Source organism: Canis lupus, chromosome 14 (genome assembly GCF_048164855.1).
Source record: "Canis lupus baileyi chromosome 14, mCanLup2.hap1, whole genome shotgun sequence".
Lineage (NCBI taxonomy): Eukaryota > Metazoa > Chordata > Mammalia > Carnivora > Canidae > Canis > Canis lupus.
Genome location: NC_132851.1, coordinates 31,790,016 through 31,803,538, shown reverse-complemented (window position 1 = coordinate 31,803,538; position 13,523 = coordinate 31,790,016). Strand labels below are relative to the sequence as shown.

The following is a 13,523-nucleotide window of genomic DNA, read 5'->3' as shown; positions in this document are numbered from 1 at the left end:
CCATAATTTGGCTATTGTCAATAATGCTACACTAGGTAACCTATAGAATTCTTGAATTACTACATTGTGCACCTGAAACTAATGTAACACTGTATATTAACTACACTGAATTTTTTTTTTTTTTAAAGAAAAAGGCCAAAGATTTTGCCAGCAAAATCTCATCAGATTGCATTTTCGTACAGCCTTTTGTGGCTACACCAGGGTAACTGGGCAATCTTCAGGACCAAAATAGACTCGATTCTTTTTTACAAAGATGCTGTTGTAAACTTCAAAGTTTGAAGTGTAAACTTCAAACTTCTCCGAACCCCTCCCAGAAATACTGTCTCCCACCAATAAAGCACCACAATGACCCTGCATGACAGGGCTGGGTGTGGAAGGACATTAGGAGAACTCGCTCTTACTGCCCTATATCCAGGAACGTTTTTGGGACTTATTCATGAGTCTGGGTATTTATCTCGAGTAGCCAGAGACAGAACCACCAGGCTCAGAGCTACCTCTTGGGATTCAGTGGTGACAACCCAAACTCTACGTTTCTTCTTCCTAATTTGCATCTGGCCTTGCTTAGGATCTACTAGCTAAGGAGAAAAAGATCAAGGGACATGGGGACAGCCCTTCTTTCAAAGTCTAATGTGGTTCAACTCAGCTCAGCTCAGCAGCGTCAGGGTAGATGGCACCATGTGCAAGTTCTGAGCCTCTTCCCAGGTCACTGATAATTAATTATTGGCATGATGAATAATTTAGTGCATTTTGACTCTCACAGGCTCGATTTCCTCCTCCGGGAAATGGGAGCAATGAGACTTTCCATAAGATGTGTGGTACTTGGCCCAGAGCAGACAATGATGATGGTGATGATGACAGTGATGGTGATGATGATGATAGATGATAATGATGGTGATAATATGATGATAATGTTGATGGAGATGGAGATGATGATGGTGATGGTGATGGAGATGATGATGGTGGTGAAGAAGGTGATGATGGGATGATGATGATGATGATGAAGACGTGATGATAATGATAATGACAATGATGATGGTAATGATTGTGATGGTGATGTGATGATGATGGTAATGGAGATGATATTGATGGAGATGATGATATGATGGTGGTGGTGGTGATGGTGATAAGAAATGATGATAGTGATGATGGGATGATGATGATGATGATGAAGACGTGATGATGGTAATAATGACGATGATGATGGTAATGATTGTGATGGTGATGTGATGATGATGGTAATGGAGATGATATTGATGGAGATGATGATATGATGGTGGTGATGGTGATGGTGATAAGAGATGATGATGGTGATGATGATGATATAATGATGATGGGGATGGTGAGGATGGTGAGGTTGGTGATGGAGATGATGATAATGGTTATGGTGATAGTGTTGATGGAGATGGAGATGATTCTGAAGCTGCTGGTGGTGATGGTAGTGGTGGTGATGGTGGCACCTTACCCCTTAGAGAGCACTTAGTACCTGCCAGGCATGCCTTAAACACTTCATATATGTTGGCCTTCTTAATCTTCTCAGCAACTGGGGAGCTAGGCACTATCATTCTCCCTACTTTACAGATGAGGAAACTGAGGCAGGGTGTAGTAAGTGGCTCACTGAAGGATACACAGCCAGGAGTGACAGGCTGGTGGTCTCCAGCCATTGCCTCAACGGCCTTGAGGCTCACCCAGTGTTAGTTACACAGGACCACGTTCCCCTCAAAGCTCCCCTGCATGTGGTGGGACAGAGGGTGCCAGCAACACATGCCGCTTATTCTGGAAAGTAATTACTTTTAATTAAACCTTCTTATACTTTTAAAAATTTTCTCCTTTTGTGTTACTTCCATGGAGAGTAAGAGGCAAGCCAGCCTGTCCTAGGCACCCACTCCCTCCTGCTGGCTGGGGCGGCCGCTATGTAATATTAACATCCATGGGCCTCTGGGTCATCCATTATTGACGTGCAGAGGTTAGCGGGCTCAGGTCCATGGGAGCAGGTGTGCTCAGGTGAGGGGGAGAGAAAGGAGCCCAGGTGGTCTCGACTATTCAGAAAGTTCTCTTCTTGCTTGCCTTGGCAGCGCACATAACTAAAATTGGAACGCTACAGAAAGTTCTCTTCATCCCCACTCCCAGAGGGAAAGCATTTTGCATGCCTCACAGGTGACAAAAGCCAAGACAACAGGCATGTGGCTGCATCGGCTGCAAGCGGGGGATTATTATTCATCCCACAGCAGAGTGGGGGTGTTTTCTTCCGTCCTTATGACTGTTTAGGAAGGGCCCGCCCCTGTGTCAGCATCTAGAAAAAAAAAGCTCAAACAATAATAACACCTCCCTAAATCTCAGATTCAAGTCACCTCTCCCTTCCCAAAATGCCCAGCTGTCAGATTCCTGCCAGTTAGAATATTCCAGAATCAGACCCCCCCCCCACCTCCATGTGATCTGGGACTTGCCACCAGGTCCATTGCAGGAGCACCCGAAAAGTCCTCTGTCCTCTGTTGTGGGGGAAGGATGGTTTCCAGCTCTGCTCTGTGCCCACCACTCCTGTGGCCCCACCAGGCCACCCTGCATGAGCCTCAGTTTCCTTCCTGTTGCGATGGGAGGCTGGGGCAGCTGTCAACGGTGTGTGTGTAGAGTGACTAACCCTGCCAGGTGCCCAAGAGGTCACCGGATGAGTGCACGCCAACCCCTGGGCCTTGATCTAAGGCAGGAAGTGGTCTCGGAGAGGAGGCAGGATGGTGCATGCTTTCACTTAACGGTTTGGAGCACTGAGCCCTGCCACTGTGTTCCCCTGCCGCCGGCCCCGCGCTCTGAAGGCGACCGCTGTCCTCTCCCGACGCCGGGGGCCCAACAGGGCCCTGCCATCAAAATAGCACTTCACATTCACTCTGTGCCTGTGAGCTGAGGATGTCGCCAGCACTCTCTGGAGAGACCCTCATGCCTTTTCCCTGCGGTGAGTCTGAATTATTATTATTTTTTTAATTTTTCAGATGAAGAAACTGAGTCTCAGAGAGGTTAAGGAACTCCCCCGAGGTTGCACCACTGGTAAGTGGCAAAGCTGGGATTTGAACCCTGCTCTCTGTGGCTCCGGAACCTGTGCTTTTAATTGCTTGCTTTCTCTGCCTTCAGCTGTATCGGAATGGTTGTTCCTCCACCGCCCCAGTGTGGGAGGCCTGTGACCCGGTTATTGTGTCTCTCGCTGTGCCTCCTGCAGGACTCAGGACACAGTAGGCTTTCCAGACATACAGGATGTTTCCAAGGTGGTCCTTTCTTTTTTTTTTTTTTTTTTTTTTTTTTTTTAGATTTTATCTATTTATTTGAGAGAGAGAGAGAGCATGAGTGGAGGGAGGGACAGAGGGAGAAGCAGACTCCTCACGGAGCAGGGGGCCCGACTCGGAACTCCATCCCAGGACCCTGCCATCATGACCTGAGCCAAATGCAGACGCTTAACCTACTGAGCCACCCAGGTGTCCTGAGAGCTGTCCTTTCTAAACCCCATGCTGCCGGGCAGTGTTCAGGAAATGAGAGGTTCCTCTAATCATCAGAAAGTTCTGGTTAACCCAGTGTTTTCCCTTTTTGCTATATTCAAGGGCATCAACAGGTCACTGGCACAGACAGCACAGGGAGTGCGTTCCGTGCCTGACCCTAAAGCATGTCTAACATTCCGCTTCTGTGCAGACCATCCAGATAGATTATTTCGACGGTGGTTGTGTCTTTGTGATTCAGAAAGTAGGACACTGGACTTCGTGGTGGGAAGGAGGGCGCGGGGGGTGGGGGGTGGAGGGGGCGTCCAGCCTGGGCTGACACCAAGCAGGCCCCCGATGCCCACATCCTGTTAGGGCCCCCGATGTCCCACATCCTGTTAGGGCCCCGCCAGGGGCTCACCCTCTCCCCCTCCAAGCCTTTTCCAGGTCCTCACTGTGGCTCTGACCGGATCTGTTCTCTCCTGGTCCCGCTGCTTCTCACGTCCCCTCCCTCCCATCACTAGGGGTGCCCGTCTCCTCCTCTCTTCCTTGAAACCCACTCTCTTGTTTTTAGAAGATTTCCTAGAACCTGTTTCTGAAAAAGCTTTGAGAATGAACAAGCCCCACTTAGTAACATGACCGCAGATGAACTGCCTGATTTGGTCTCCTGAGTCCTCAGAGAAAACTCTGGAGTGGGGGTGGAAGTGGGCGTGACTTTGATTTGCAAACCCTCTTTGAGGGAGTGAGGGGATCCAGCAGCTGGACTAGGGGGTTCCCACCCCCACTCACCCGGAAAAGCTGTTTAACTAGCTAGTTTCTAGCTAGTGTGTGAATTTTTTTTTTTTGGTGGGGGGAGGTAAGTGCCTTCCCTTGCTGAGCCTCAGTTTGTCCGTCCATACATACAGTGGGATCCTCAGCTGTGGTTTCCAGGCCAGAGCAGCAGTGAGATTTTGATGATTTGATGAATGTCATACAGTTGCTCCTGCTCCTGAGTTGACAAAGAAAAGGCATCAGGGTGGGGAACCGAGAAGGGTGGTATTTGATAAACGATCCCACGCTGGTCTGGTCGGGACAAACCCAGAGCTGCACACACACACCTCTGGGGGGCTGGGGGGGATGGGGAGTGAGGGATGAGCCCCTCCGCCCCCATGGCTGACATTCCACGATTCCCTAGAGGTCACTCCGAGGCTCCCGGTCCTCTGGGAAGCGGGCCTTCGGGCCCCACAGCAGAGCCAGGTGCCCCCGTCATGTGCTGTAGGCCCCACATCCTGCCTCAGCCACAGAGGACCCCAGGAGGCAGGACTCTGCTTCCTTGCCACCGCCCTCCGTGGCTGCACAAATGCACCGTGTGGTTTTGTAGTATTTTTGGTTTTGTCGTTTTTGCAAAAGCCAAAGGAAGTCTGTAGGCCGAGCCCTATCTTCCCCTCCAGAGGGTGTGCTTGCTCAGGGGCAGGCAGGCCTCCAGCACACGGCCCCGGGTTGGGAGGGCACCTGCCCGGAGCTGGACACTGCCCTGGGTCGCCCGTGGACAGGGCTGCTTTGAGGTGGTCACTGTCACCCTCCCATTTTCTTTTTTTTTTTTAAACTTTATTTTTTTATAGAGATGCAGAGAGAGAGAGGGGCAGAAACACAGGCAGAGGGAGAAGGAGGCTCCACGCAGAGAGCCTGATGTGGGACTCGATCCAGGGTCTCCAGGATCACGCCCTTGGCTGCAGGCGGCGCTAAACCGCTGCGCCACCAGGGCTGCCCCCTCCCATTTTCCATATGAGGACATTGAGGCCCAGGAACGACCAAGGACCTCCCTCCGCCCCGACAGACACACAAGGCACAAACCCAGACGAACCTCTGCTTTCTGAGCTCTGAGCACTTTTCACCCTGCCTCCGGCCCGCACATGTTGTTGAGAACCACTGTTGTTCCCAGCACGGGGGACATGGCAGTAAGGGACCCGGGTGAAAAGTCCCTGCTCACCTGGTGCGGGGAGACAGACAAACAAAGGAGTTCTGTGCATGGTGAAGTGTCATTTCGCGATTAAGTCTGTTGTGGGAAATGCAGCTGGGCAAAGGGGGCAGTGATGCTATTTTAGGGTGATCGGGGAAGGCCCCTCCAAAGAGGGCATTTGGGCAGAGCCCTGAATACAGCCAGGGAACACGCCGTGTGGATTCTAGGGTAAGAACATTCTAGGCAGGGGGCACGGCGTGTGCAAAGGCCCTGGGGCCGGCATAGCTACCAGTCTCTGCTGCCTCCTCCATCTGTCACCCTCCCAGTGTCTGCAGGGGTGAGACAGGTGGTCTTGGCTGTGTGGCAAGGAAAATGGAACAGAACTGAATGGGGCAGAAGGCAGGTGTGTGTCGAATAGGAAGCTACTTGTCTTGTTCCTTAATCCTCTGCATTCGAAGTAGTTCCCTATTGCTATGTATTTTTTCTCAAACCAGGACTCTGGTCCATTACTTCAGGCTTGTCCTTCCAAGCCGGGCAGAGCCTGGATTCCAGAACTACAGAAATAGAGCAAGAACTGGGGCTGGCGCTGTACCACTGACCTTGCACTGACCTCGGGAGGGGGAAGTCCAGCAAGTAGCACCTGCTGGAGGTAGGGGTGGAGGTGGGGAGGTGAGGGTGGGGGAGGGGCAGAGGTAGTCACGTGTCCTGCCCTGAGGGGGCGGCGGGGGGTGGGGGCGGAGGCCACTTGTGCCGGCTGTGTTGATACTGATGCCTGTCTGGTACCTGCTAGGGCCGTTCATGGGCCAGGTGTGCTGGAAGGGACGTGTCTGGAGAGTTCTGGACCCCAGGTTCTAGGCTTGCGCGCCCCCACAGACTCATGCACAACCTTGGGCAGGTCGCATCCCCTCCCTGAGCCTTGGTTTCCCTGCCTGGAAGAGGAAGCAGAGACGTATGGTCCTCCCCGCGTTCCTCTGTGATCCTGAAATGCCACCAGCCTCTGCCTCGGAGGCAGGCAGCAGCCAGGCGCTGGGACAGAGCCTTCAGGCAGCTCCCCTTTGATTTTGTAGGCCCGGGGGTCTCTCAGCAGAGGGATAGGGGGGGCGCGACCTCTGCGGTCCTGCCTCAGGCTCTCAGTTAAGAGCCTCCAGCAGTCCTCCTCTCTCAGCCTCTCCTCCCTGATCTGGGTTCTTGTGGCGGTGGAGCCAGCAATTCATTTCCAGGAGCGGAGGAATGTCCCCCTTTCCTTGGGGCCCAGAAGGGTTCCATGAACTGAATCTCATTCAGCTGGAAAAAGAATAATCAGAAAGCAGTTCTGCTTGGTCACTGGCCTGTGAACCCCTTGAATGTTTCCCAAAAGGAACACTCCGAAGAGCCCCCCTGGAGGAGGCAGCCCGGGCCCTCCTGCCACCCCCCGAGTGAGTAGCGTGGGGGTCGACCAGCAGGCCCACCGTGAGTCAGCATCATCGGCTCAGCCTCCGTCCGTCTCCCCACGAGGCGGGTCCCCATGCGGGCACAGTCCCAGAGACCTTGAACTAAACGAGACGCGGTCTGTGCTCCCAGTGGCAGGTCAGGTTCAGTCTGACCACTTGCTTCATTGGCTCGAACTCCAGAGAGTTCACGGCCCAGTGGACTCTCAAGGTTGCCAAAATGTAGACGTTCAGACATTTCGCCTCTCTCGTGTTTTCTCCTTTCTGTAATGTCTGCCCCAGGGTCATTGGCTTGGCCTTCTTTGATCCAATCGAATTTTCTTTTACTGCCTTCCTTCTAGTACATCCTTGTCTCACATGAATTTGGGTGGTGGGGGGTGGAGGAGTGGGGGAGCAGGAAGGGGAGGGAACCAGGGAAGTGTTCCTGGGCAGGTGGCACTGGAGACTTGGACTTCATCAGCTGGGGGACATGGGAGCCAGAACGTCACTCCATCCCCAAGGACATTTTGCTGATGATAAAATTCAGCCTTTGGTAGCAAACAGTAAACGAGCCCTCTTTTAGTCCCAGAGGAAGACGTGACCTCGTGCCTTGCGACCGGTGGCTGTAGATGCAGCTCTGAAGAATGATCCAGATTGGGATCCCTGGGTTGCTCAGTGGTTTGCGCCTGCCTTCGGCCTGGGGAGTGATCCTGGAGTCCCGGGATCGAGTCCCACATCAGGCTCCCTGCATGGAGCCTGCTTCTCCCTCTGCCTGTGTCTCTGCCTCTGTGTGTGTGTGTGTGTGTGTGTGTCTCATGAATAAATAAATAAAATCTTAAAAAAAAAAAGAATGATCCAGATAAAAGACAGTCAAGGTCTTAGATTTCTTAGTGCCAAATAAGACACGTAGGAATGCAAGAGACCCATGGAATGGTGTCTCTTGACAATAGGGAGGCACTAAAAATGTCTAGATTTGAATCCTAGGTCTATCACCTGTGAATCGTGAGATCAGGCAAATTGCAATTGCTCAACGGCATTTAGCCTCAGTTTTACTACCTGTAAGGTGGGTTAGTACCCACCTTTCAGGCGATTATTCGAGATTATGTAAGATCACTGTTCTAGAAACACGGTAGGGAACAAAATAGAGTCTGAGCTCAAGGGACCTAGGTGCATGGAGAATCTTTTCAGCTGTCTATAAGGATATAACCTTGGGAAAAGGCAGGTGAAATGCTTAGTGTGATAGACATCATGATTCAGGGATGCAGAGGGTGGAGGGATAGTCTCTCCCGGGAGCTGACGTGGGACCCAGCATCCTGACTTAAGTGATGGATAGCCTCCTATCTGGGAGGAGCACTGGGCAGGGCACACAGCCTGGGCACAGGTCCCGTGCTTGCCATCTTGCGGGAGGGCACGGGCTGGTAGGTCAAGTGAGCAAACAAAAGGCGTGGAGAGTGGAGTCGGAAAGTAGGCAAGGACCAGCTCTAGTAGGATCCTGCAGGCTGTGGCAAGAGCCTTGGATTTTATGCTCGGTGGAGACTTTTGGGCAGTGAGAGGCATGAGCAGAGAGGGGCGTGGAGGGTCTGGAGGGCATGTACGGTCCGGGCTTTGAGTTTATCCAGTCCCCCTCTTGCTAACTGAGAAGCTAGCCTGTTTTGAGGATCCCGGCTGACTCGGTGAGGCTCCTGGGTGTAGACAAGGGACTGTTGTGGGTGCGCTTGCGTGGATCACCTTTGAGCTTTACACTTGTAAAATGTAAATTTGGGGCAAGACGACAGTTGCAGATCCTGAGCTCTGGAAACAGCAAGGAGGGAAGGTTCCTGGGGCCGGGTCAGGTCACGGCTTATCTGAAGGCCTCATCTCTCTCTCGGCCTACCTGTCAGATGGGGAGAAAATGAGCAGCCGGGTGTACTCTGTGAGCCTCGTGAATGGAAGTTGAATCTGAAGACCGTGTGCTTCTTATCTGCATTAGCAAGAACATTTTATTTGAGGCAAATTACGCTCAGAGACTGAGATGGTCTTTGCCAATAATTTAGCACAGGTTCACGGCGGGAATGATAATTTATAATAGTAATATTTTGCAACCCAGTAGTCTATAGAATAATGTCTTTTAATAAGCCAGTAAAGGAATAACGTGCTCCGAGCCGATGATCGATTACGCTTCCAGGTAGAAGGGTGATGAAAGGAGGAAAGCCCAAATGTAGTCAAGGTCTGTGTACCTTTCTATGAGCTGCTTATCTGCAGATTTGGTCTTTTTTTTTTTTTTTTTTTTTCAGTTGGTCCTTTCTAAGTAGAAGCTGCCGGCTTAGGTCCCTGGATGCTGGGGCACCTGCCTAGCCAGCGGGCGTTGCCAAGTGAGGCGGGCTGCTCCGAAGGTTAGTGCCCTGGGGACTGTCACGCGGCCTGCACCACTGCCCACAGGGTCGAGCCTCGCCAAGGCCGAAACCGGTGTCCTTCTCCACCGGAGACTGCTGAGGGGTTTAATGCCACTGCCACCTGGGAACGGCCTGGCCAAGGCCGGAGCGAGGGTCTCAAGATCTCTGGAGAGTGATTTAGGTCAGCAAAGGGGAGACCTGCCCGGACAAAACATCCAGTAACTCCTCACCATTCTTGGTATTTAAAGTTCAAATGTCCAGTGTCGTAGCTGCTGCTCCTTAGGCTCTTACTGCCAAGTCCCCAGCACTCGGGACCCCCACCAGCCGCTGGGGTCCGAGTGCTTCTGGATGACAGATGTCGATGGCGACATCCTGACCCATCCCGACACAGCCTCCTCGAGGGAAGCCAGCTCACCCCGAGGTCAAAACAACTCTGCCAAAATCCTAAAGAAGTGCAGTTGAAATCGTAACAAAGCAATGCACAGCCAAGAGGAGGCGAACTCATCCCGATGGGTCATCGTTCTAGGTTTTTGATTATTCCTTTTCCTTGCAGAACATAGCAATGTTTGATACGTAGCTCTGGTGCACAATGCACACGCACAGCCACCGATGCAGAATTTACCCGCCAGCGTCTCCCCTGGTAAAGGACGCTGTTGGTCACTCACTAGGGCAGGGGAGGAGAAGGCACAAAGGGTCAGGACCCCAGAAGGCTCAAGAAAACAGTGAAAGGAAGCATGTGGGACATCCCCTCTCCAGATCTGGTCCCTCGTCCCACCCGGGGCCATACAGCTGGTGGGAGCAGTGGCTCCTCTCAGCATCCCTCACACACATGCTCGGGAGGTCCCGGCGTCAGCCCACAACTCTCAGAGACAGGGAAGCCCCGGTGAGGTCCCCCAGCTGGCAAAATGTAAGGGCAGGCACTCGGATCGCGGTCCCTGAGTATGCTGTGCTCCACCCAGCATCATCCCGAGGCCACCTGGTCTAGCCTTGGTCTCTCTGTGACCCCAGGGATAGCAGCCAGCCTCTCCAAAGCCCACCCCTCCCCGCCATGCCATGCTGTAGGAGGTAAGAGGCCACCTGTTTTAAAGCAAAGTGGGCAGAACAAGAAAGTGCCCTAAAGGCGCTGTGGGCCCCACGTGGGAGGCCCTTTGATGGGGAGCCGGGGACAAGGGACAAGCCGTGCAGTCCCCTGCCCCCAGGGCTCAGCAGAGACGCACGTGGGGTGGGCGGAAGCCTCCCAGTGTTGACTGTCGACTGGGGGACCAGCTCTGCTGGAGCAGGGGCACCCCAGCCTCCAGAGCATTCACCTGTCCTGCAGGTCAGCAAGGCTCACTCCTTTGCTCTCTCCAGCTCTCCCTGCCCTCTCCATGGATAGAGGGTGAGTAGCCATTGTGTGCACCTTGCAGGGGTCAGGGGGAGTGGGGTTGAGTGGGGACAGTCCCCCTGCCGGTGTGGACGTACCCCCAGGGGAGACCATGGGCTCCACCACCTGAAGGGCAGATACTTGGCATGAAATGCTCTGGTTTTGTGGGTACGCTTGCGTGGATCACCTTTGAGCTTTACACTTGTAAAATGTAAGACCCTGGGCCAAGTGGCTTAACCTCCCCGGACCTCCATTTTCCCATCCGTAAAATGGGCAGATTAATGGATTCAACGAGTTAACAGGAATAGAGCTGACTGGGCGTGAAGCCAGTGACGGGAAATGCCTGCTAGAGAAGGGACATCCCGGGTGGCTCAGCGGTTTAGCGCAGCCTTCAGCCCAGGGCCTGATCCTGGGGACCCGGGTTTGAGTCCCACATCAGGCTCCCTGCATGGAGCCTGCTTCTTCCTCTGCCTGTGTCTCTGCCTCTCTCTCTCTCTCTCTGTGTCTCTCATGAATAAATAAATAAAATCTTAAAAAAGAAATACAGAGGAGGGATCGGATGGGCTGATGACCCCTGCAGAGGCCAGAGCTCTTCCCTGCTGCTGCCCTCTCGGAACTCCTAAGGCACGTGCTGTGACTTTTCCGGTTTTGCGCAAGGGGCCGGGATGGCTCAGTGTGGTCAGGGGGCTGTCCAGGGTCACAGAGCTGATGAGCCTTTGGAGCTGCCCCCCCCCGGTGGCTCTGCACTTTACCATATGGCCTCTAGGCCTGAGGTGACTGCATTTGTCTGCTGTTAACCAGGCGAGTGACCCTGAGCAGGTCCTCTAACCTGTCTGAGCCCATGTGGCCAGTAGGTGCTAGACGATGAGCCTGTCTTCATGATGGCTAACGACATGGGGCAGGAAGTGATGCCGAGGGGACAGAGCTGGCTGGCCGTTCCCAGGTCCCAGCATCTCCCTATTTGCTTTCAAATACCGACGGCGCAGGGGATAGGCGCCACTTAAGGTACAGCACACGCAGCACAGGCTTTGACCCGAGGTGGGATCCGGATCCCTCGCTGTGCGCCCTTGAGCGTGTGCCCTTGGCTGCCGCTATGCAAGATGAAGTGTCATCCCCTCGCAAAGCTGATGTGATGATTGAATGACCCCCCAGGAGAAGCAGCATCCCTCCGGGTGCTGGCACACAGCTGTGGATGTTAGGGGACAGATGTCCCTGCCCTCTCCCCACACGCTTGGGCATGGATTTCTCCAGGACTCCCCAGCTCTGGATGCCAAGACTAGAATCTCATTCTGTCCCCTTGGCTGCTCCCAGCTCTGGGGACACCTCCCACACCCTCGCCCCACGTGTTGGGTCACCACTGGCCTCTGGCCCCTCCTCGCTGGGCCCCCCACTATCCCGAGTTGCCCTGGGCTTTTGTGTTTCCTGCCCTGAGCCACACAGGGCTGCCCCGTTTTGACTGCTCTGAAGCAGCCTGGCCTGTGACATGAGTCTTGCCCATCTGCTTCAGGCACCTACATTCCCGGTCCTCCTAGAGAGCTGCTCGGAAGTCCCTTGTCAATGAGGCATGATGTCCCTCCTCTCCCCAGGGTGAGCTCAGGTGTGCTGGGAGGTAAACAGGTGGCTCTTTCTGATGATAGCTGCCCTCTGCTTCTCCCGAGAAGGGGCTCCCGGGGGGCGAGGCCAGGACAGCTGTACCCCAGTGACCCCACTGGACATCACGACACCCCTTCAACCCTTGGTTTCTGGGATCATTTGTGCCAGACTCGTGCTTGTCGCCTGGGGCTCCTGCCCATCTCCAAACTCTGGGGGTTGCCGGGCTCCTGCAGCTGGGTCAGCCTCTGCATTTATCCTGCAATCTGAATTCCCATGCTGGATGTCACCAGGGAGCCTTCAGGAGCCTTCTGGATGCCCCTATAAATGGTTAGGGTTAAAAAAAAAGTCTCTCCTTGGAAGTCGGGGGACTGGGAAGACCTTACCCCAACTTTCTAAACCTTCACTCCAGACCAGCCAGGACTCCAGCCTGTCACTTCCCCGGGAGCTCTTTAGAACCAGCCACAGACCCCTAAGGCAGGGCTGGGGTGGGGCCTCAGATCTCTGAACGGTCTTTCCTTTGCCAGGACGTCGGCACCACCCAAATTGGGGAAATGTCCCCCTTTATTTTCTGGTGGGGGCAGGTGTCAGCCTGGACGTGCATATGTAGTCCTGACCACATTGCACGCCTTGAGTGTCGGGTGGTTGTCTTCAGACTCTGAATCTAGCACCGCTCAATCTACACACATAAGAAGATTTGCGGATTAAAATTCCTTTTGTGCAGCTCAAAATATGAAAATATATCCACTGCTTCTCATATGACCCTAATCCTGGTTAATCATGTTTGTCGGGGGCGCTTCTCCAAGCCGCCTGGTCTGAACCTCACTACTGGTGCTGCAGGGGATCTTTGCTTTCTCCTCCAGCAAGCAAGCAAGCAGGCAAGAGGTACCAGGGTAAGGAGAGGAAGATTGTCGAGCGCAAGGAGGGGGCTCTCGATCTCTCAGTACAACCTGGGTGTGGGGACCTAGAGAGGGTATCCTAGGGCCTCATCTATAGAATGGGATGGGTAGTATTACCTTCCCCATAGGACCTGGAACCGTCTCTTGCACGCCCTGGCTAGTCCCTAAGAAGCCGTGTAGCCTCCTCTCAGAGCCCAGCTACCTCGCCCCCGTCAGAGCAGAATGAAGGGTACCTGCCCCGAAGATCCCCTGGGCACCTTGCGCAAGAACGTCCCAGATACTGACACTGCCGGATGGGCCGACTCCGCACGGATAAGATGGGGAGGCGGTTGAGGCTGCAAAGCCATCCCCAGATACGGAAGTGCCCCCACCTGTGGCCACAGAGCTGGTTAGAGATACTCTATGCGCCTTTGTCTGCTGGCAAAACCACAAGGATTGTCTCTGACAGCTTGATATCGAAGCCTAGCAGGAGTCAGAGGGCCGGTAACGGGAGAGGCAG

At 53.7% G+C, this 13,523-nt stretch overlaps 1 protein-coding gene across 16 annotated transcripts in view; it reads left to right on the top strand.

Annotated features, from left to right (window-relative positions):
* ST3GAL1 (ST3 beta-galactoside alpha-2,3-sialyltransferase 1) overlaps nucleotides 1-13,523 on the top strand; it is a 97,333-nt gene that overhangs the window by 52,514 nt on the left and 31,296 nt on the right. For 11 of the 16 annotated variants that reach the window (XM_072774588.1, XM_072774592.1, XM_072774587.1 and 8 more), the window contains exon 3: nucleotides 2,982-3,036. The exons of 2 other annotated variants lie outside the window; for them this stretch is intronic. The gene's annotated coding sequence lies outside the window, so the exon portion shown is untranslated. Of the gene's footprint in view, nucleotides 1-2,742; nucleotides 2,945-2,981; nucleotides 3,037-5,888; nucleotides 6,044-9,073; nucleotides 9,173-13,523 lie in introns of those variants that run through there. 3 more of the 16 variants (XM_072774584.1, XM_072774583.1, XM_072774586.1) reach the window with 3 other exon arrangements.